The 24,042-nt window shown below is 39.5% G+C and overlaps 1 protein-coding gene across 1 annotated transcript in view; it reads right to left on the bottom strand.

The window, feature by feature from the left end:
• The window catches only part of PTPRS (protein tyrosine phosphatase receptor type S), a 531,027-nt gene that overhangs the window by 324,392 nt on the left and 182,593 nt on the right, over positions 1 to 24,042 (bottom strand). The window lies entirely within an intron of this gene.

The raw sequence follows: 24,042 nt of genomic DNA, 5'->3' as shown, positions 1-24,042 counted from the left end.
CAGCAAATCCGGAGGGCAAAAAAGGGTAAGTACAGCGGTGGTGGTGGTGGGGGGAGTAAAGGAGTTAGGATATCTAATAATCCAAGAGACCGCAGCACAAGGGACATATCACACTGATAGCAATGTCCCTTGTACTGATTTTGTTTTTCTAAACATAGGTTTTAAAATAATAAACAAAAATACTTTGCAGTAGAATTCTACTGTTTTGTAAACACCAGTCAAGAGACTTCTGCTACATCTTAAAAGCAAGGCTGCATCTATAGTTAAGGCAGGAGGGAAAATTTATGTGCTAACAGAAAGGAGACACACTAGCTATTTTACTCATTTGTTATTAGGGATTAACTACTTGCTGGCAATCCCCCTAAAGCCCAATTCCACCTTACTTAGGGTGTAACATGAATCATACTAATGTGCCCCACCCCCTCCCAAATTTACCAGAATCGGAGTATGCTTCACCCTGCATGCTTCTGTTTAGTTTTGAATTCAGCATGGCTGTTCATGGCTCCGACCATACTGCCATGTCCTCCATTCAATAGTGCATTATTTGCTTCCAGCAGTTCACTGAAGTATTGTACCTTGGTACAGACCTGGGGCAGGAAACTGCACCTGCAGGAGCCTGTACACTGATCTACTGATCTCAGTTGGAATGCTCTACAAACTCCAATGCAAACATACAAGAGATGCAGTTTTTTAAATCAATGTTGGTGCATCTATTACATTTTTGAAAAAGGTGGAATTTGCCTTTAAAAAGGTAGCTACAAAGGAAATAAGTGGTTGCGTAATCCAGCTAATAAAATTGCCAGCCATTTATTCACTGGGTGTTGCTAAACAAATGGAACAACAAATGACTCCTTAAGGAACTAGATACACAAGTAGCATCTTGTAGTGAGCAATTGAGTAAAGGGAAAAGGACAATTGCAAGCATGTGAAATGGATTACTAATAAATGCTAACACTCACTGCCAGAGCCTTTTCTTTCTTCTTTTTTTTTTTACACATATTAAAATGCACATTTTAGGCCTGAGGATTATTTAAACACCCCCCAAAAATATAAATTTCCTGAAAGCAGACAGAGACCCTGTAGAATAAAATTGCACTTTTTAATTGTTGCACAATATTTGCATTGCTTTGTATCAAAACTGTATTTTCAATGAAAAAATTTTGGTGCACATAAACACCATAAAATCTACACTGAATAGATACAGAAATATGTCAAAACTCAAAACTGCACACACCCAGGACAAACTATTGTAATAATGCATTATTTAATTTAAAAAAAATCAAAAGTAGTTTTACCATCTCCTATAAGAATTTTGAGGATGCCAGGGAAAGATATATCTCTATTCCATTAATAAGCATTAATTAGATGGTATAGTTATCTTCTAGATGAAGTTAGTATCTATCTGGTGTTCTACAAAAGAGAAAAATACATATCAATCTTAACTAAAATATCATCCTATATCAGCATATCCGCAAGATTCTGGGCATGTTCTTCCACCAAGGTGGCCGATCTACAATGCAGCCCTTATGAGCATGTGCCGCAACCTTGTGGATGGCACATGCGTCCTCGGAGTGAGCATGAATACCGAACCGGGGGGAGGGGGGGGATTATGAAGGGGAATTGCTGGTCCCCTTGTACTTCAGGGAGTGGAATAGTGGAGCCCAGAAGGCTACAAACTGTAACATGGCCAGTACATTTCTCAGATAGCTGCAGAAAAAAGAGAAATTAGATCTGCTAGACAACTGCTTGCATTTTAATTATTGCAGAGCATCCACTAATCTTCATAACTTCAATGAAGTGTTTTACCATTCAATGCTCAATGCAGTCCACACTTTCCTTTAATTTTGTAAAGGGTGATTAAATGCACATATCCTTTCCAAGCATATTGGAGGCTGGTACATTTAAAGAAAGAATATTATCATTACTAATTATAAACTAAGTGTATATAAATGTGCTGATATATGGTGATGTCTTGGTTGAGATTGCGATTCGTGTTTTTGTAATTTATAGAACTCAATATAAATACTAACTTCATCCAAAAGATAAATATACATTTACTGGAATAGAGACACATTATAAAAAAAATTACAGGAGATGGTATGGTAAAGAGATGTTTGCTTTTCCCTAATTAATAATACATTTCATCTGCATTTAAATAAAAGGTTACCAAATTTAGGTTGATAAGATGGCTAAATTTACTCTTTTAGGATATACATATTTTTCACTAATGTTCCTGTGTCCCCGGCTCTTGTTTGGTATCCCAGGTATACCTCTCTGCGTTTGAGGTGCTACAGTTATGACTACTGCTCTAAGGTGTCTGTTTGGGCGTAAAAAAGTAACACTGTTTACATTTTTGCTTAACTGTGGTTTTTATTGTTTCTCATCTATTTTCTGGAAATAATATATATAGTCATGGCCAAAAATATTGTCAACGCCGCATTCCTTTCAGATAATGTACCACTTTGCCCAGAAAATTGTTGCAATATCAAATGTTTAGCCATTCTTATGTTTATTTTTTTTGTTTGTATTGGTATTACACAAAAAAGTGGAGAAACAAAAAGCCAAATCTGACATATTTCACGTAAAAATCCAAAAATGGACTGGACAAAATGATTTCCACTTTCTCGAAATTGTAAGAAATAATTGCATTCCAAGTTTACGATGCTCCTGTAATTTGTAATTAAACTCACCTGTATCAATTAACAGGTGCTGACAATATAGAAATAACACCAGCAACCAGTTAAAATGATGAAAAAACTGATTCAACCTTTCCGTTGTGTCTCTGTATGCCATATGGAGCATGGAGAGAAGCGAAGAATTGTCTGAGGATTTGAGAACAAAAATTGTGGAAAAGCATGGACAATCTCAGTTTACAAGTCCATCTCCAGAGATCTTAATGTTTCTGTGTCCACTGTTCACAACACTGTCAAGAGGTTTACAGCCAATGGCACTGTACCTAATCTCCCTGGACATGGATGAAAGAGAAAAAGTGATCAAAGATTGCAACAAAGGATTGTTCGAGGTGGATAAAGAACCTCGATCAACTTCCAGACAAATTCAAGCTGACCTTCAGGCACAGGGTACAACTGTGTCAGCTTGCACTATACGTCACCATCTGAAAGAAAAGGGTGCTATGGTAGGAGACCCAGGAGGACCCCACAGATTGGAGTTTGCCAAAACATACCTGAATAAGCCAAAATCCTTTTGGGAGAATGTGCTGTGAACAACTGAAACAAAAATTATAATCTTTGGTAAAACCCCCCATTCTACGGTTTTCAGAAAAGAAATGAGGCCTTTAAAGAAAAGAATACAGTCCCTACAGCCAAACATGGTGGAGGTTCACTGATGTTTTGGGGTTGCTTTGCTGCTTCAGGCACTAGCCTTGACCGTGTGCATGGCATTATGAAATCTGAAGACTACCAAAGAATTCTGAGGTGCAATGTAGGGTCCAGTGCCAGAAATTTGATTCTCCGTCACAGGTCATTTGTCTTACAAAGACAATGACCCAAAGTACACGTCAAAAAGCACCCAGAAATGGTTTAAGACAAAGAGGTGGAGAGTACTGAATTGGCCAGCAATGAGTCCAGAACTCAATCCCATAGAGCACAGTTGGAGAGATCTCAAAACAGCAGCTGGAAAAAGGAACCCTTCCAATCTGAGAGACCTGGAGCAGTTGGCGAAAGAAGAGTGGTAAAAAAATTCCAGTAGAGAGGTGTAAGAAACTCATTAATGGTTACAGGAAGCAATTTATTTCAGTTATTTTTTCCAAGGGGTGTGTTACCAAATATTAACCAGTTGCCGCCCAGCCTATGGCCAAATGGCTGGGCGAACACTTCGTCCCTCCGGATCGCACATGCCCGCAGGTCTGCGCTTTGGCGAGATCTGTCACCGGTCGTGTACCTCGGACACGGCTGATGACAGATTTGTGTACTGGCCCCGTTGCCAGTACCATGTGACCTGCTGTGACCAATCACAGCAGGTAACATGACAGTTGTATACAATGGATGGCATCTTTTCATGCCATCCATTGTATGCAAGTGTGTCTAGCTGTGAATGGTCACAGCGATCACATGCACAGGCTGGGCCAATCACAGCCCATCTGTGTCATGAGATTAGCCATGGCCAATCACAGCTAATCACAACAAAAAAACCTGAATGAATCGATTTCATTCTGTTAAAGTGGAGCTCCACCCAAAAGGGGAAGTTCTGCTTTAAGGACTGCTACCCCGTTCCCCATTAAGGATTGGCACCTTTGGGGGGCGGGGGGGGAGAGGGTACCCAAATTTGACAGGTACCTGCTCCCACTTCCGATCCAATCGCCTAGGCCAGTGGTGGGCAACTGAGGTCCTCCAGCTGTTGTAGAACTACAAGTCCCATGAGGCATTGCAAAACTGACAGTTACAAGCATGACTCCCAAAGGCAGAGGCATGATGGGACTTATAGTTCATCAACAGCTGGAGGGCCACAGTTGTCCACCCCTGGCCTAGGCGATCGGAAACGGAAGGTGTCCTCCCTCCGTGTAGTCTTTTGGGACACGTGACAGGTCCCAGAAGACTACAGGACCATTCATGAAGCACAGCGCTACTCGCGCATGCCCAGTGCCCACACTGAAGATGCCGGCCTCCAGGGATACAGGTCGGCTGGTGAACCAGGCTGTGGGGGACACACCGCGGGACCGAAGGACAGGTGAGTGGCTGTTTTTTAAAAGTCAGCAGCTACAGTTTTTGTAGCTGATGACTTTTATTTTTTAACAGATTGAGTGGAACGCCGCTTTAAATGCTTGCTTATAGCAAAGAAATTCTTTGCTATAATCAAATTGTGTAAAAAAAAAAAAATACTGATCACTTCCCCAAAGTAGTACAATGTTACTATATATACTACTTTGGGCATAGTGCAATATGAAAAAAAAATCTTAAAAAAAGAGAAAAAATGTAATAAAAAAATAGTAATAAAAGAAATTGAAAACAAATTATAATTCTTTCTTTTTCGTACTGTCACCAGTCAGTGTCCCTGATCACCACCACACCAATTATATAATGACACTGTACTGCACTGGTGACAGTATGTAAAAAACAAATTGTGACTTTTTTTTTTCATTTCTTCATTTTCCAAAAAATTATGACAAAAAGAAATTAGCAGAATATATCTTGACCTAAATTTATGTAGAACAATTATTTATTTGCAAACTTTTATAACAGAAACAAAGAAAAACTTTCATTTCAAAATTTTCAGTTTTTTTGTTAATTTAGCAAAAAATAAAAGCCCCAGTGGTGATTAAATATCACCAAAAGAAAGCTCTAGTTGTGTGAACAAAATGATAAAATTTTAGTTTGGGTACAGTGCTGCATGACCGCGCAATTGTCATTCAAAGTGTGAGAGCGCTGTAACCTGAAAATTGGCCTGGGCAGGAAGGGGTAAAAGTGCCTGGTATTGAAGTGGTTAATTTGGGGGTGCCAATTATTTTGTCCGGTCAATTTTTGGGATTCTGCATGGAACATGTCAGATTTGGATTTTTGTTTCTCTACCTTTTTGCGTCATACCAATACAAACAAAATAAGTAAACATGAAAATGTCTAAACATTCGTAATTGCAACAATTTTCAGGGCAAAGTAGTGAATTATCTGAAAGATATGTAGGGAAGGAAATATTTTTGGCCATGACTGTGTATATATACAGTCAGGTCCATAAATATTGGGACATCGACACAATTCTAACATTTTTGGCTCTATACACCACCACAATGGATTTGAAATGAAAAGAACAATATGTACTTTAACTGCAGACTGTCAGCTTTAATTTGAGGGTATTTACATCCAAATCAGGTGAACGGTGTAGGAATTACAACAGTTTGCATATGTGCCTCCGACTTGTAAGGGACCAAAAGTAATGGGACAATTGGCTTCTTAGCTGTTCCATGGCCAGGTCTGTGTTATTCCCTCATTATCCCCAATTACAATGAGCAGATAAAAGGTCCAGAGTTCATTTCAAGTGTGCTATTTGCATTTGGAATCTGTTGCTGTCAACTCTCAAGATGAGATCCAAAGAGCTGTCACTATCAGTGAAGCAAGCCATCATTAGGCTGAAAAACAAAACAAACCCATCAGAGAGATAGCAAAAACATTAAGCGTGGCCAAAACAACTGTTTGGAACATTCTTAAAAAGAAGGAACGCACAGGTGAGCTCAGCAACACCAAAAGACCCGGAAGACCACGGAAAACAACTGTGGTGGATGACTGAAGAATTCTTTCCCTGGGGAAGAAAACACCCTTCACAACAGTTGGCCAGATCAAGAACACTCTCCAGGAGGTAGGTGTATGTGTGTCAAAGTCAACAATCAGGAGAAGACTTCACCAGAGTGAATAAAGAGGGTTCACCACAAGATGTAAACCATTGGTGAGCCTCAAAAACAGGAAGGCCAGATTAGAGTTTGCCAAACGACATCTAAAAAAGCCTTCACAGTTCTGGAACAACATCCTATGGAAAGATGAGACCAAGATCAACTTGTACCAGAGTGATGGGAAGAGAAGAGTATGGAGAAGGAAAGGAACTGCTCATGATCCTAAGCATACCACCTCATCAGTGAAGCATGGTGGTGGTAGTGTCATGGCGTGGGCATGTATGGCTGCCAATGGAACTGGTTCTCTTGTATTTATTGATGATGTGACTGCTGACAAAAGCAGCAGGATGAATTCTGAAGTGTTTCGGGCAATATTATCTGCTCATATTCAGCCAAATACTTCAGAACTCATTGGACGCCGCTTCACAGTGCAGATGGACAATGACCCAAAGCATACTGCAAAAGCAACCAAAGAGTTTTTTTAAGGGAAAGAAGTGGAATGTTATGCAATGGCCAAGTCAATCACCTGACCTGAATACGATTGAGCATGCATTTCACTTGCTGAAGACAAAACTGAAGGGAAAATGCCCCAAGAACAAGCAGGAACTGAAGACAGTTGCAGTAGAGGCCTGGCAGAGCATCACCAGGGATGAAACCCAGCGTCTAGTGATGTCTATGCATCCCAGACTTCAAGCTGTAATTGACTGCAAAGGATTTGCAACCAAGTATTAAAAAGTGAAAGTTTGATTTATGATTATTATTCTTTCCCATTACTTTTGGTCCCTTAACAAGTGGGAGGCACTATATGCAAACTGTTGTAATTCCTACACCGTTCACCTGATTTGGATGTAAATACCCTCAAATTAAAGCTGACAATCTGCAGTTAAAGCACATCTTGTTCGTTTCATTTCTAATCCATTGTGGTGGTGTATAGAGCCAAAAATGTTAGAATTGTATCGATGTCCCAATATTTATGGACCTGACTGTATATATATATACACACATACATACATACACACACACATACATACACACACAACAAGTAAAATAAGTATTGAACATGTCACCATTTTTCTCATTAAATTTTCACCACGTGTCAGCAACAACCCATGCAACCTACACATACAAAGAAATGTATGTATGTGTGGGATGCATGGGTTGTTACCGACACATGGTGAAAATTTCATGTCAATAGCACCTTTGAAAATATATTTACTGAGAAAAATGGTGATGTGTACAGTAGTTATTTTACCTGCTGTATATGTATGTGTATATATTTATACAGTATATATATATATAGATATATATATATATATATATTTTTTTTTTGTTTAAGTTCCTTATTCATCGATGCAACACCTTAAGCATTTGGGGGGGGGAAATGGTATACGAGGTGTGACAATTTGTTGCCCGAAATGCCTGCAGTGTAAGCACTATGGTGGTAAGTCACACAGCCATTCACATTCAAGCATGTTCTGACATATTCTAACTTGCACTCGCCTGGGTTGCAGACCAGTTAACTGAGTCTATACAGAGTATTAGAAGACATAACACCAGTGCGTGTGTTGTACTGTTGGCGTAAAATGAATGACAAGAATCTGGACCAGCAAATTAAGATCACATTTTGCGTAAAAATTGGCAAAAGTATGAGTGAAACTGTAACAACAGTCTTATGGTGAACACTCCATGAAGAAATCAGTTGTTTTTGAATGAATTAGGTGTTTTAAGGAGGGACAGGAAGATGTCCAAGATGATGTAAGAAGTCAGCCACAAAATGCAAAGAACAGATGCAAATGTAGACACGTACACTCAGATCGAAGATTGAGTGTGCGAATTATGGCAGAAGAATTGAACATGCACAGAGAAACAGTATGGCAGATTCTAACGGAGGATTTGGGAATGAGAAAGTTTTGCAAAGGTAGCACCTCAAATCTTGACAGATGATCAGAGAAAACACTGTCTTTAACTTTCATCTGATCTTTTGAAGAATGCGGAGGTGTTTGAGATTTTCTTTTTACAGTCCATTTTGGGAATTAAATTGTCACACCTCATACAGTATATATAGAGAAAGCAGTGTTATGGGGAATTAGGAGGAGATTATAATTACGTGAACCACCTCACAAGATCTCTAATTAAAGCAGAACTAAAGGAAAAACTTTTTTTTATTTTTGATAGAGCAAGGGAGGGTTATAATCCCTGTCAGATTTTTTTTTGCCCTTTGTGTCTCATTTTGGACATTTCCCCTCACTTCCTGTTCCATCACCAATCAGGAAGTGAGAGGAAATCCCAGCAAATTAAGGGATTTCTTTGGGGGCCCCCAGGTCACTAAAACTAGTGTCCCCATTGGAAGATTTCCCCTCCATTACTTTTCTGGGGACAGCCCAAAATATGTGATGTTCTTTTACTTTCACTTTCAGTGCAAGTTCCTCCATCCCAAACTCGCTCATCCATGTCTTTATGGACTTTGCTTTGTGCACTGGTCCGCAGTCATGTTGGAACAGGAAGGAGCCATCCCAAACTGTTTCCACAAAGTTGGAAGTATGGCATTATCCAAAATGTCTTGGTATGCTTCCCTTCCCTGGAACTTTACACTTGGCAAAATGCAGTCAGGCAAGTACTGTTCTCCTGGCAACTGCCAAACCAAATCAAATCAATTGGATTGCCAGACAAAGAAGCGTAATTCGTCATTACAGAGAACACTGCTCTAGAGTCCAGTAGCGGTGTGCTTTCCACCACTGCATCTGACGCTTTGCATTGCACTTGGTGATGTAAGGCTTGGATGCAGCTGCTCACCCATGGAAACCCATTCCATTAAGCTCTCTACGCACTGTTGTGCTAATCTGAAGGCCACACAAAGTTTGTCTTTAGCTATTGACTCTGCAGACAGTTGGCAACTTCTGCGCACTGTGCGCTACAGAGCTCTGTCATTTTACTTGGCTTACCACTTTGTGGCAGAGTTGATGCTGTTGCCAGTTGCTTCCACTTTGTTATAATATCACTAACAGTTGAGCGTGGAATATTTAGTAGAAAGGAAAATGCACAGATGGACTTATTGCACAGGTGGCATCATGGTACCACGCTGGAATTCACTGAGCTCCTGAGAGCGACCCATTCTTTCAGAAATGTTTGTAGAAGCAGTCTGCATGCCTAGGTGCTTGATTTTATACACATGTAGCCATGGAGGTGATTAGAACACCTGAATCCAATGATATCTATCTATCTATCTATCTATCTATCTATCTATCTATCTATCTATCTATATCTATCTATATATATATATATACAGTTGTGACCAAAATTATTCAACCCCCAATGCTGTAAAGGGGTTTAGGGACTATAGTGTACATTTGGAATTGTATTCAGAATCAAATCCTACAAGGACGTTGTAACTACCCAAATGCAACTAAAATGACATCAATTGTTTATGTAATACAGTAGTAAATGGTTCTTATGTGGTTTCTTCATTGCCACAATTATTCAACCCCTTAAAGACTACCACTCTGAAGAACAGAGGTTCATACAGGTGCTTTCCATCAGGTATTGAAAACACCTGTGGATGTCACCGAGCAGCAATCAAGCATAATAAGCACCAATTAGGCAGCTTTAAAATGACTGTGATACTCAGCTCCTTCTAGACATTTACTGGTGTGGTTACAAACATGGTGAAGGCAAGAGAATGGTCCAGGAAGACAAGAGAAGAGGTGATTTCTCTTCACAGGAAGGGCAATGGCTATAAGAAGATTGCAAAGATGTTAAACATACCAAGAGACACCTTAGGAAGCATCATTCGCAAATTCAAGGCAAAGGGCACTGTTGAAACGCTACCTGGTCGTGGCAGAAAGAAGATGCTGACTTCGACTGCTGTGCGCTACCTGAAGCGTAGAGTGGAGAGAAGTCCCCGTGTGACTGCTGAGGAACTGAGAAAAGATTTGTCAGATGTGGGTACAGAAGTTTCAGCCCAGACAATAAGACGCACACTGCGTAATGAAGGCCTCCGTGCCAGAACTCCCAGGCGTACCCCCTTGCTGTCTCCAAAGAATAAGAAGAGTATGCCAAAAGCCATGTGGACAAACCACAAAAGTTGTGGGATAGTGTTCTGTGGACTGATGAAACAAAATTAGAACTGTTTGGGCCCATGGATCAACGCTATGTTTGGAGGAGGAAGAACAAGGCCTTTGATGAAAAGAACACCTTGCCTACTGTGAAGCATGGTGGAGGGTCAATCATGCTTTGGGGCTGTTTTGCTTCTGCAGGTACAGGGAAGCTTCAGCGTGTGCAAGGTACCATGAATTCTCTTCAGTACCAGGAGATATTGGATGGAAACGTGATGCAGTCCGTCACACACCTGAGGCTTGGGAGACGTTGGACCTTTCAACAGGACAATGATCCCAAGCATACCTCCAAGTCCACTAGAGCATGGTTGCAGAGGAAAGGCTGGAACATTTTGGAGTGGCCATCGCAGTCACCAGACTTAAATCCGATTGAGAACCTCTGGTGGGACTTAAAGAAAGCAGTTGCAGTGCGCAAGCCTAAGAATGTGACTGAACTGGAGGCCTTTGCCCATGAAGAATGGGCGAAGATACCCGTAGATCGCTGCAAGACACTTGTGTCAAGCTATGCTTCACGTTTAAAAGCTGTTATAACTGTAAAAGGATGCTGTACTAAGTACTAAGATTGAATGTCACTTGGGGGTTGAATAAAACTGATAATGCTGTGAGCACAGAAAAGACATTTGTGGTTATTTCATTATAACTGTTATGTTATATTTGTCTGACCTACAAGTGCCTCTTTAATGTAAATGTAAGCAAGATGACTGAATGATCAAAAGCAATGTCAAACTGGCCAAAACACTCAATTTCAGTGGGGGTTGAATAATTTTGGTCACAACTGTATATATATATATATATATATATATATATATACACACACACACCATGAAGCAAATAAGTATTTGCTTCCCTGCTGTTTTTGAATGTTTGCCCACTCACAAAGAAATGATCAGTCTAATAAATCGAATTGTAGGTGTATTGCAACATCGAGAGACAGAATAGCAACAAAAAATTAAAAAAAAAATGCATGTCTAACAAATGATGCACTGATTTGCATGTGTCTGGTGGAAATAAGTATTTGATCCCCTATCATTCAGCAGGATTTTTGGCTACCAAGTGTCTTTCATAAAGGTATCAAGCTGAGATTAGAAGCAGTCTCTTAAAGGGAGTGCTACTAATCTCATTTTGTTACCTGTATAAAAGACACCTGTCCACAGGAGCAATCAAACAGATTTCAAACTCTCCACCATGGCAAAGACCAAAGTGCTCTCCAAGGATGTCAGGGACAAGATTGTAAACCTACACAAGGCTGGACTGGGCTACAAAACTATCGCCAAGCAGTTTGGTGAGAAGGTTACAACAGTTGGTGCAATCATTCGTAAATGGAAGAAACACAAAACAACTGTCAGTCTCCCTAGGTCTAGTGCACCATGCAAGATCTCACCTCGTGGAGTGTCAATGATCATGAGAACACTGAGGAATCAGCCCAGAACTACACGTGAGGATCTTGTCAATGATCTCCAGGCAGCTGGGACCACAGTCACCAAAAAAACAATTGGTAACACACTACACCGACAAGGATTGAAATCCTGCAGTGCCTGCAAGGTCCCTCTGCTCAAGAAAGAACATGTCCAGGCCCATCTGAAGTTGGCCACTGAATATCTGAATGATGCAGAGGAGGACTGGTTGAAAGTGTTGTGGTCAGATGAGACCAAAATTGAGCTCTTTGGCTTTAACTCGCCGTGTTTGGAGGAGGAGGAATGCTGTCTATGACCCCAAGAACACCATCCCAACTGTCAAACATGGTGCTGGAAACATTCTGCTTTGGGGGTGTTTTTCTGCTATGGGGACAGGAAAACTGCCCTGCATCAAAGGGACGATGGACGGGGCAATGTACCGTCAAATCTTGGTTGAGAACCTTCTTCCCTCAATGGGTCGTGAATGGGTGTTCCAGCATGACAATGACCCAAAACACACGGCCAAGGCAACAAACGAGTGGCTCAAGAAGAAGCACATTAAGGTCCTGGAGTGGCTCAGCCAGTCTCCAGACCTTAATCCGATTGAAAATCTGTGGAGGGAGCTGAAAGTTTGAGTTGCCAAATGTCAGCCACCAAACCTTAATGACTTGGAGAGGATCTGCAAGAGGAGTGGGCCAAAATCCCTCCGGAGATGTGTGCAAACCTGGTGGCCAACTACAGGAAACGTCTGACCTCTGTAATTGCCAACAAGAGATTTGCCACCAAGTACTAAGTCATGTTTTGTGAAGGGGATCAAATACTTATTTCCCTCATGAACATGCAAATCAGTGCATCATTTGTTAGACATGCATTTCTTTTGAATTTTTTGTTGCTATTCTGTCTCTCAGTGTTACAATGCAACAATACATCTGCCATTTTTAGGCTGAACATTTCTTTGTGAGTGGGCAAACATTCAAAATCAGCAGGGGATCAAATACTTATTTTCCTCACTGTGTGTGTGTGTGTATATATATATATATATATATATATATATATATATATATATATATACACACACACACACACACATACATACACACACACACACAAAATTTGGCACTTTTTCCTCTTTACTTTATTGCTATCACAATAAATTAATGCCTCTCTTGCACTCAGATCCTCAATCAGCTATTTTACATATTTTACATTTCCCTACCTGGGAACAGGCAACTCAACCCCGAAGTGGTCAGAGTTGAGCACTTCTCGGTTCACACTTCACAGAAGAGACAGAGAACTAGATGTTCCTCAATTTCCCCCCACTCGCCATCCTGATGTGTATTGTTTAGGTTTTTGGCTCCCAGGATAAGCAGGTGAGCCCAGGGACCCAAAAGAGGGGTGCCTGAATGGTTGGTCACATAAAAAGGACCATAAGGTAAGTGGTAAGTTTTGCAGCAGCAAAATCTCTTCTACAATATAGCCTGCAGTCTGCACAAAAAAATAAAACAAACTCATGGCAGCTATTGTGGCCATGAATCTGTGCACATTGCCACCAGCATAGTAGTGATGCTGATAGCAGGAAAAGGGTTAAATAATTTACTCCACGGGGAGCCATTTTTTCTATTTGTCTAGCCAACGTTTGCTATGCTCTTCAAAGTGTTACTAAAATTTGGCAGCAAGATTGAGCTCTTAACTAAGGCTTACCATGAATGTGATCAAGGGATTCACAAGTTAATAGTAAATCTGTCTAAATAGGTTGACAGACAGATATATAGAATTGCAAGTTTGTTTAACCCTTTAATACAAAGAATTTTTTGAAGTTTAGAACCAAGACCTCAGCTGCAATGGTATACTTCAGTTTTAAGTTTTCTGACTGACAGTTCTGAGAAAAATGAACATACATAGTTGCACATTCGTAGATCTCTGGTGCAAGATTAATTACATGGTACATTCACCTTTATACACATTTCTAAAAAAACAAAACAAACAAAACCAAAAAAAAAACGCCAAGCACCACAGTGTCCCCAATATATTAAAATGCTGTGCTACCAGTTGTGGATCTGGAGGACTGGAATAGGGCCTGGTCATTTAATACGACCATGTTGGAGGCGGCATACAAAGTATTGTTTTGTTGGTATTGGGTTCCGGCGCATTTGGCCCAGGCGAACCTGAACCGGTATGCTTTGCTTCATTGTCCCATACCGGGCCTCTTGGCTCATCAGCAGAAGTTGGCTTCCTATTTGTTTTTGTCGGCCACTAGAACGATTTCTCATGCCTGGAAGAGCCCGTTTGTCCCTCTTCAGGGGGTGCGGGACCGTATGACCATTATGATGCTCAATGAAAAGATGTCAAGTATCTGCAACAACTCACTGTGTAAATTCTTGAAAATATGGGAGCCGTGGTTGCAAAATGCCTTTCCCACGCTCCCCCCCGGCTAGTCTGGGGATGTGATGTTAGGTATTGGTGTTCTCGGACCCCTGCTCTTGGTTTTGTTATTTTTTTTCTTTTGTACTCATCCTTTTTATTTTTTTGTTTGTTTTTGTTGTGGCAGTGGATAGCTGCCTTTAGTTTGAGTTACTGTCAGTGTTATACTAATGTTTTTGTCATTTATGTGCCATTCATAGCCCCTGCGTGGGCGCACCTTTTGCTCTGTTGGTGTTAGAGCACAGTTTTTTCTATTTTTTTATGTGCAATTGATAGCCCCTGCATGGACATGATTTGTTACTCCTGTCTTTAACTGTTTAAAAATTGATAAAAATATTGAAATACAAAATGCTGTGCTCAGCAAAATAATCCCCACCTCTTCAGCTGCTGATACCATTGTCCTCACACTCTGCTCTGGAAGCACAGCCCCGGAAATCAACCAACCAGCACACACAGCCTCCTTTTCTACCATTGCAGCCCACTGTCCCTTACAACTCAGCAATTGTTTCAGTAAAGGAGCAAAGATTGTGCAGTCAGTATAAATAAAACTGAATACTATACTTACTAACAATACTAATAATAATAAAGAAAACATGAACACCAACTGCATATTGATGCTGCTAAACTTGTTATACACACATGGAGAACATCATTTTATTATATTGGGGACACTGAGATACATGAGGACCTTTTGAGAAATGTGTATAAAGGTGAACTTATCATTTAACATTTTCATATGAAAAGGATTTTACATTTGGACTTAAAATGTCATTTTGCGGTAACCAAGGGGCTAATTTAACAACTGAAATAATTACACTGTTAAGCAAATATTGACTGTTATTTTAAATGAATGAGGCTTTGTTTATAATGGTACAGGATAAAGAAGCATAACCAGTGCTTGCACATAAAGTGCTATGCTCTCTGGCTTTTGAATTCACTCAAGCCAGGAAGAACAATCAAAATCAACACATCTGTATAGTCTGACAAAGAGCACACATTGTTTGGGGCAATGTGACACAGCAAAGTAAACTGGAGTGTACAGAGCCATTTTGCTCAATGGAACCTTTTGCCAGCCAAGCCAGAGGCCACTAAGCTAGCATCAGGAACTGCTTTAGGTGAATGACAGGGGTCATGACTCTAGATCAGGGGTCTCCCAACTTTCCAAGCAAAGGGCCAGTTTACTGTCCTTCAGGCTTTAGGGGGGCCGGACTATGGCCAGTGGAAGCAGAAAATGCCCTGGCATCAGCACCCCATTATTGGTTTTAATGGGAGGAATAGTGTCCCAATATTGACATCAATGAGAAAAATAGTGCCCCATTGTTGATCTTAGTTAGAAGAATAGTGCCCCATTAATGGTGTCCATAGGGGGGATTGGTGCTCCAGCATTGGTGTCAGTTGGTGGAATAGTGTCCCAAGGGTCAGATAAAGGCAAGCAAGGGGCCACATCCGGCCCCCGGGCCACAGTTTGGAGACCACTGCTCTAAATAAAGCCAACAAAACATTAAGAAGTACACACTGCTCATGGTTTCAGGATCTCTTTGGACATTTTTATGCAAAACTAAAAGGTGTTTCCTTTTACTTTTAACATATTTGGTACAAAAACAAACTTCTACTACAGCATGTCTTTCTAACTGAACAGGAAAGAAGACTCAAAGGAAATCTATGGTCACAACACTTTCATTTTATAGCATCAGCATTGTTCTGCCTGTCTGCTGGCAATCTTTTTCCACAACTTCCTGGATTCCCCGTTTGCTTTGCAACTTTCCCCATGCTATATATCCCATGGTACCTTCCTGCCTCAAAAGGTGTGATTTCTGTACTGACACCACATCCTAAATTTCCTCTTTCCAGCACCTCTGTAGTTCAGAGTGCAGTCTCTGTGAATTCTGTCTAATAATCATAAGAGGGCACCATCCCATAATTGTCAAAATATATAAAAAAAATGCAAAACAAATGTGGAGAATATATAAATATAAAAGTCAGCTGCCCCTTTAGGTGTAAAAACACTTTCAATCTGTGAAAAAAATAGAGGATAGGGGCTAGCCTTTCACAGAAATTAGACTTATATAAGTGATATCATAGATGGATAATAAAATATTGCCAACAGTGTAATAATTTAAAAAAATGCACATTCAATGATAAAGTTCAAGATAATGAATGCATATAGTCCCCAATCACCGTGTTCTTGTAGAATAAAAGCTGAAGTGACACAATCTTCGTTAACTATAAAAGTATTCCCCTATGTGCTCAGATGAATTCCTCACTCACCACTCATTCACCAAAGAGGAGTTAGAAAGTAAAAACTAGATGAACTTACAAGAAACAGATGCCAATAGGGGCACCAATGCAAACAGCTCAATAGAGGGATCCTTTCTTTCACACCACCACTCATAACCATGGAGCTGGCGTGCATTCTAGACCGGAAATAACTTCGGAGAAGGACCAGATGTAATGTCAGGGGCTCAGCTCTCTGGTGCTTCCTGAGGATGCGTTAAATGTGAAATGCATTGGCTGAGTTGCTGACATCACATCTGGTCCTTCTCTGATATCATTTCCGCACATGGGGGAGCACTTTTATAGTTAGTTAATGAAGATTTAGTCATTTCATCTTTTATTCTACACGAACATGGTGATTGGGGACTTCATTCATTCAGATGCATTCATTCTGCTGGACTTTATTATTCAATATGAATATTAGTTTTTGAATTATGCTGTGGGCAATATTTTATTATCTATCTATGGTATCACTTATAGTCTAATTTTTGTGAGGGCTACTGTCTATCTTTAGTTTTTGCACATCTGTGAACTCTGTGACACAGTCATGTGGAACAACATGGCAAAGGGAATAGGTAGTTTATGTGTGGGGATCTTCACAAAGTGAGTTTTCTAACTCCTTTTGATTAATAGGAGTAGGCTAGAAATAATCAAATACAATGTGCACATGAATATGTGATTTTGCATTTTGATCATAGATATGCTTTGAAGGAGTTTTCCACAACAGTAATTATCCTTAGTGTGGATTCACACATGCGTTTTGTGGACTGAAGCTCAGGTTTCACAGCTAATTGACACAGTAGTTGTTCAGTGGTTCAGGACAGGTTCAGGTCAGGATTTTATCCTGTTCACATGTGCGGTTTAGAAACGGTTCCCATAGAAGTCAATAGCCTGTAATCTGCACCTGAACCGGACCGCACTGCTCAGAAATCGTACAGGACTTTTTTTCAATTCACATTGTCAGTGCACTGGACATATGTGAGCAGGCACCATAGGAAGCAATGTTATTTCACATGTCATAAAGATTGGATGCGGTTCAAACCGCATCCAATCCGCATATATGTGGACCGGCACTAACCCATACTGTTTGACAGGCCAAAGCCTGAGACAATACTGCTCATAGGCTTTCTAGAAAAAATCAGTTTTCAGCACTGTGGTACATGCATAACCTTTCATTGAGTGGCAAACAAAAGATATAGTGATTTATGACAGCTACATCAATTAAGCTTTCTGCCACTGTTGTTCATAGTTTTACACAGCTATATACAATGTACTAGGGGAATAAAGCCATATATAGTATTAAAACAGTTGTTCTGCAAGACCCATTTCACCTGAAAGCACAATCAGTTACTGGACCTGGTAAAAAACAAAATAGAGTTGTGGGAAAGAAACAACCCAGTTTTACTTTGCTAAATGGTTACAATTGTTGTTAGAATTTTTATTTAGCACTGTAAAACCACTTTATATGTTTTGAAGAAATAGATATTCATCAAACCAAGAACAAAGTCATCAGTGTTTTTCAGCGAATACTGTACATATAATTACTATGTTTTCAACACTGTTGTCACTATTGTCTGGTCTTTAGTCATTGTAAAGCTGATTCCACAGAAGTGATTTATATAGAGTTTTTCTCCCTAGGGACTCAAATTTATTTTATCTGCATTGGGGCAGATGGCAAGGAAGCCATCATGGATGTGCTCAGTAGAATATCATTCAGACCAATTTTAGACAGGAGCCAATTAACCTACCAGCATGTCTTTGTAATGTGAGGAAACCAGAGTACCCAGAGGAAAACAACCCAATGCAGGGAGAACATGCAAACTCCATGCAGACAGTGTCCTGACTCCTAACCAGGACTCACACAAAGGACTTCAGTGCTGCAAAGTGCTAACCAGTAGGCCACTGCTCTGTACAAGTGCACTACCCGTTAATTGAAAAAGAAATGTAAGAACAAAGTATACATAGGGAGAATTCAGACAATACATCCTGGGAGATGTATCAAAACAACCCTTTCTAAAAGGAAAAAAAAAATTCTGGGTAAATGTAATTTTTACATATAGTTACATCAGTTAGTCTGACTGAAAAAAGACAAAAGTCCATCCAGTTCAACCAAAAAAAAAAAAAAGTTATATCCTTATACCCACAGTTGATCCAGAGGAAGGCAAAAGACCCAGCAAAGCATGACCCAATTTGCTCCTGCAGGTGAAAAAATTCCTTCCTGATTCTCCAGGAGGCAATCTGATATTCCCTGGATTTTTGTATAGCAAGCTTTTAAAGCTCAACTCCAGCCAACACATTTTTTTTTTTTTGGATAGAGCAAAAGAGAGTTAGAGCCTCTTCCAGGTTTTCCATTTCATTTTCATCTGTATCACTACTGGGGAGATATACAGGAAGTAAGAGGAAATCTCTCCAAAGGGAATACAGAGAAAACAATTTTTTTTGGCACATAAGGATAGGTTAGCACTTTTGACAAACTTCTTTTTGATGGTCATGGGCTCCATTCATGAAGCAGTATCTACTGCTTTAAAGAATGCAGTAAAATACCACTGAGCGCTTTTCAAAAAGTTTTTTTGGCATCCACAAAAAAAAGCTTCTAAAATACCACATATGGTATTTTTCCAAAATATGCAGTATTTATCTCATGAAACCCTACGGTATTTTATCTCATGCGATATCCAGTGGAATGGATACAGTGGTTAAGATTTAGAATGCCTGTCTGTTTTTATTGCTTATAAAGAGATAAAATGGTTTACATCATAGAAATCTGCTAACTCGCTAGGTCAGTGCAGTCCCTGCAGCATATGTATAAATAGAAAAGAAAAGAAAGTGACCAGAATACCAGCTTCCTGCTGCTTTGTACCGGACATACGTGGTGCATCAAAAACAAGTTAAATTAAGTAGATACAAAATATCTTTCTAAATGTCAAATATTGAATGAAAATAGTATTAAAAAAAAAAAATCACATACATATAAATACCCTTCTACAACCTTGTCTTTTCTATTGGTGGAAGAAGGGTATTTATATGTGTGTGATTTGTTTATACTGTTAACCTATTAACTGTTATACCTATTAAGTTTGTATTGCTGCTTGTCCCCATTAGGGAGATTCACTCTATTTGACCTGTATATCATTATCAATGATATTGAAATTTAAAGAAAATTCCAAATTTTGGGTTGTCCCCAGAAAAGTAAGAGAGGGGAAATCTTCCAATGGGGATACTAGTTCTGGTGACCTGGGGGACCGCAAGGGAATTGCCTTAATTTGCAGGGATTTATTCTCACTTACTGTTTTGGCAATGGAAGAGGAAGTACAGGGAAATCTCCCTAACAGGACACAGATGACTAAAAAAAAAACAGACAGGGGTTCGAACACTCCATTACTCTATTCAGAATGAAAAAGAAAGTTGTGTCTTTAGTTACACTTTCAAGCAGACCCACTGGTGTACCTATCCTACTGGTTTCAGGTAAGCCTTACACTGCTGTAGCAACTGGTCTCTGAACCTGACCCAGACTGTGACAAATAGATAGATCTTACTAGATGTGATGGGGTGGATTTAGTAAAAGTAATGGGGTGGATTTACTAAAATCACATAGATTGAGCACTTTGCAAGTGAAGGTGCTCCAGAGCTTAGTAAATGTGGGGGAGCTCTGCTGACTTTCATCATCCAGTCATGTGCAAGCAAAAATGCAGTTTTTTTTTCTTGCATGTGATTGGGTATTCTTTGTAAAGTGAAGCTTTGTCACATTTACTAAGCTCTGGAGCAACTTGCAAAGTGCACAGTATATTTGCTCTAAAGTAGAAAATTAGGCACGTTTTTCCATCTTGGATAGAATAAGGGAGATTTATAAGCTCTGTAAGGGTTTATTTTTTATTTTTTTTGCCATCTGTGTCCCATTTGGAAGATTTACTTTCACTTCCTGTCCCATAGACAAAATATAAAGTGAGAGGAAATGCTATTAAAGGAATCCCTTTTGCCCCCTCCCCCCCTCCCCCCCCCAAGTCACCAGAATCAGTGTCCCCACTGGAAAATGTGTCTCTTCTATTACTATTCTGGGGACAACCCAAAATTTGTTATTTTCTTTTACTTTTACTAGCAACAATAATGGTAAACAGGACAATTAGAAAGGGTGAATCTCCCTAGGGGGCACAGACAAGAAAAAAAAACCTGACAGGTGTTCTTATCCACCTCTACTCTATCCAAAACTGAAAACAAAATTTCCTTTAGTTATACTTAGAACTTCATTTAGTTATAAATCAATCCCAATGATTCTGTGTTTTCAATATGTACAGTAGGTTTCTATGCATTACTGTTCACAGAACTGATCCAAAATGGCAGAGTACTCAAAATTTGCTAATATATTTTTAAATTCCTAAAATACCGCATGTCTGGACCACTACTTAATTACTGCATACATTAAATTATTTCCTTCTGTGAATTGACTTTAACCATTTTATGCGGTTTTTACTGAATCTCTAGTGATTAGTGAATTGACAACTTCAGGATCATATGCGATATTTATGAAAAATGTGTCCGGACACCTAAATACCGCATGTGATCTGCTTTATTGAATGGAGCCCCATATCTTTCTGTCCAAATAATGACCAAACCCACCATTTTGTATGGGTGTCACACGATGTAAGTGAAAATGTCTCCGTAAAAAGGTCACAGACAGAACTATAAACCTCATAGATATTGTATTTTTTCCCCACTCTATATAATTTAAAATGAAAAAAACATTGGATGGAGTTGTGCTCACTGAACATTATACCCATTGGATGTTCAACATATCATGCAGTCTTTTCTGGGAAAATCGCCAATCAATGGACCATCACATTTTAGCTTAATAGACCTCATCAGCACTGGAAGTCCCACTGGAGTACAATGCATAGGTAGAGGAGACCTTTGCAGATGAGTTAATCAGTAAATAAAAGTAAAAGTAAAGGAGTCTTAGGCCAGCCATAAATGGAGCAATTTTCTTTCCTGCAACCACAGGTTGATTCTCTCATCAGTGTTAATGGGGGAATCCCTTCTGTGGAGTCATTGTGTTCTCTCGGCAGGGGGCCAGGGAGGGCTGTTCCTGCTGGGAGAATGCAGTGATTACTGCTAGTAGCTATATTAGGTGCTAGCAATGGTTGCATGTAAAATCTGGCAGGATGGTTGTAACCAAGTTGATCAATCAGCCTTCCCATACATGTTCAAATCTCAGCCGGTTTAACAGGAACCGTCTATGGCTGGCTTTAGACGTTACAGTAAAGCTCTCAGCGACCAGCAGGAGAAAAGGAATCAGATTACCAGTTCTGATATCTGGAAACTTTCTGGAGATGAAAATGCCTGGATTTAAGTTAAGGAGGTTTTAGAAGTGCGCTTATACTTAAACACAACTCATATTTAAAATAAAAAAAATAAATTAAGAAAAGATATTGTCATTAATGCACTGAAAGAACATCTGAGAACGGATTTTTTTTTTTTTTCCCAAGCTAAGAACATTTTCAGCAAGTACAGATCATTTCTGCTGCTCTTGCCAGAAATGCAATGTACTTGTGACTTCTGGTAAGATGAAAAGATAACACAAACATCCTTATATTTCTTGTGCAAACTACTAGTTCCACCATTTAATGAAGACAAAGGCAGAAATTTATGAAGTCCAACTTGCATGTTAATAATTGCGGCTTTTAAAGATACAGAGAAGAAATGAGTTTAGACACAAAGGGACAGAAGTGCATTATTCATAGGGTTACAAGTTGAACATAAAAGGAAAAAATTGACAAAAAGGAAAACAAATGCAGCCCCTACATCTAGGGACTGGTAAGCAGCAACACATTTTATTTTTGTTTTGAGTTTAAATGTGCTTTAGGTATAAGAGTACCTCTCTGGTATTTTAAGAATCCCTGTCGCCAGTCCATTCACGAAAAGAGTTCTTCCCAAAAGGCTATATGTGCAATTTACATGATTTATGCATATGGTATATGCCTGTAAAAACATCACTATTGTTGACATTCAAAAGGCCTGAGACAGTTACTGAGTGTGACCATCTTGAATGTGATTTCAGCAGCTAAGTGACACTTTAGCTTATACACCTTCACAAATTGCCTGTTAGCAAAACAAAAAGGTCACATAGAGAGGTGGGGGGGACTGATTGGGGAGCTGGGCCAACATAGACAGTCAGACACACCCAGAAGAGGAGAGCCCTATTACAAGGCAGGAAGAAAGCAACTGTGGCTGTACTAGGAAATCAACTTCCTGTAATGGTCAAATTCCCTAGCAAGTTCAAAGGCACATACATTCACAAGTGAATAAAAAAAATTGTCTATGGAAAGGAAAAACATGAAGTAAACATTTTTTTTAATCTGATTTTTCTGTGCCTTTATCTGCTATTTCTTTTTAGATGATGACAAAGTCTCTAGGCATATATTCTAAATACACCAGGCAAAACTCTTGGCAGCCCCTAGCAGAAGCTGTGAATTTTATATTAAGCTGAGAAAGTTAAGAGAAGAGGATCACCGAGTTGGATCCAGTAAGGGCAAGCACTGTAAAAACTAGCACTTTCTTTAACCACTGAAATGCAATAAGCGTTTGTAAGTTACTATAGAAGAACTAAATCTATGGATTATCTTATACTTTATAGAGCAATCTATGAGAAGTGTGACTTTAATGGTATTTAGTTCTATTGCAACAAAACATTATTTGTATTTACACTTGCTTTTAGGCAACATGCTTCCATTCATATTGTGTATACAAATGGATGAATGTGCATAAATTTGAAATCTTTCTCCAAACATAATTTCATATATCTTGAACATTTTGTTTAATATAGTATACTTATGTGTTTTATTGGAATATTATGTCCACTTCTTCAGACATACAGACATGGTCGCAGAGACATTTATTTCAGCTTTTTCAAAAGAGAAGGAACTCCCCATCCAGTTCCCTGCAAAACAGGTAGAGAAAATATATATACAGTATCTCACAAAAGTGAGTACACCCCTCATATTTCTGTAAATATTTTATTATATCTTTTCATGTGACAACACTGAAGAAATTACACTTTGCTACACTGTAAAGTAGTGAGTGTACAGCTTGTATAACAGTGTACATTTGCTGTCCCATAAAAATAACTCAACACACAGCCATTAATGTCTAATCCACTGGCAACAAAAGTGAGTACACCCCTAAGTAAAAATGTCCAAATTGGGCCCAATTAGACATTTTCCCTCTCGGATGTCATGTGACTCGTTAGTGTCACAAGGTCTTAGGTGTGAATGGGGAGCAGGAGTGTTAAATTTGGTGTTATCGCTCTCACTCTCTCATACTGGTCACTGGAAGTTCAACATGGCACCTCATGGCAAAGAACTCTCTAAGGATCTGAAAAAAAGAATTGTTGCTCTACATAAAGATGGCCTAGGCTATAAGAAGATTGCCAAGACCCTGAAACTGAGCTGCAGCACGGTGGCCAAGACCATACAGAGGTTTAACAGGACAGCTTACACTCAGAACAGACCAT

Source organism: Staurois parvus, unplaced genomic scaffold (genome assembly GCF_062004578.1).
Source record: "Staurois parvus isolate SC_StPar_1 unplaced genomic scaffold, SC_StPar_1.0 ptg000256l, whole genome shotgun sequence".
Taxonomy (NCBI): domain Eukaryota; kingdom Metazoa; phylum Chordata; class Amphibia; order Anura; family Ranidae; genus Staurois; species Staurois parvus.
The sequence above is the reverse complement of the archived record's forward strand: the minus strand, read 5'-3'. Positions and strand labels throughout refer to the sequence as shown.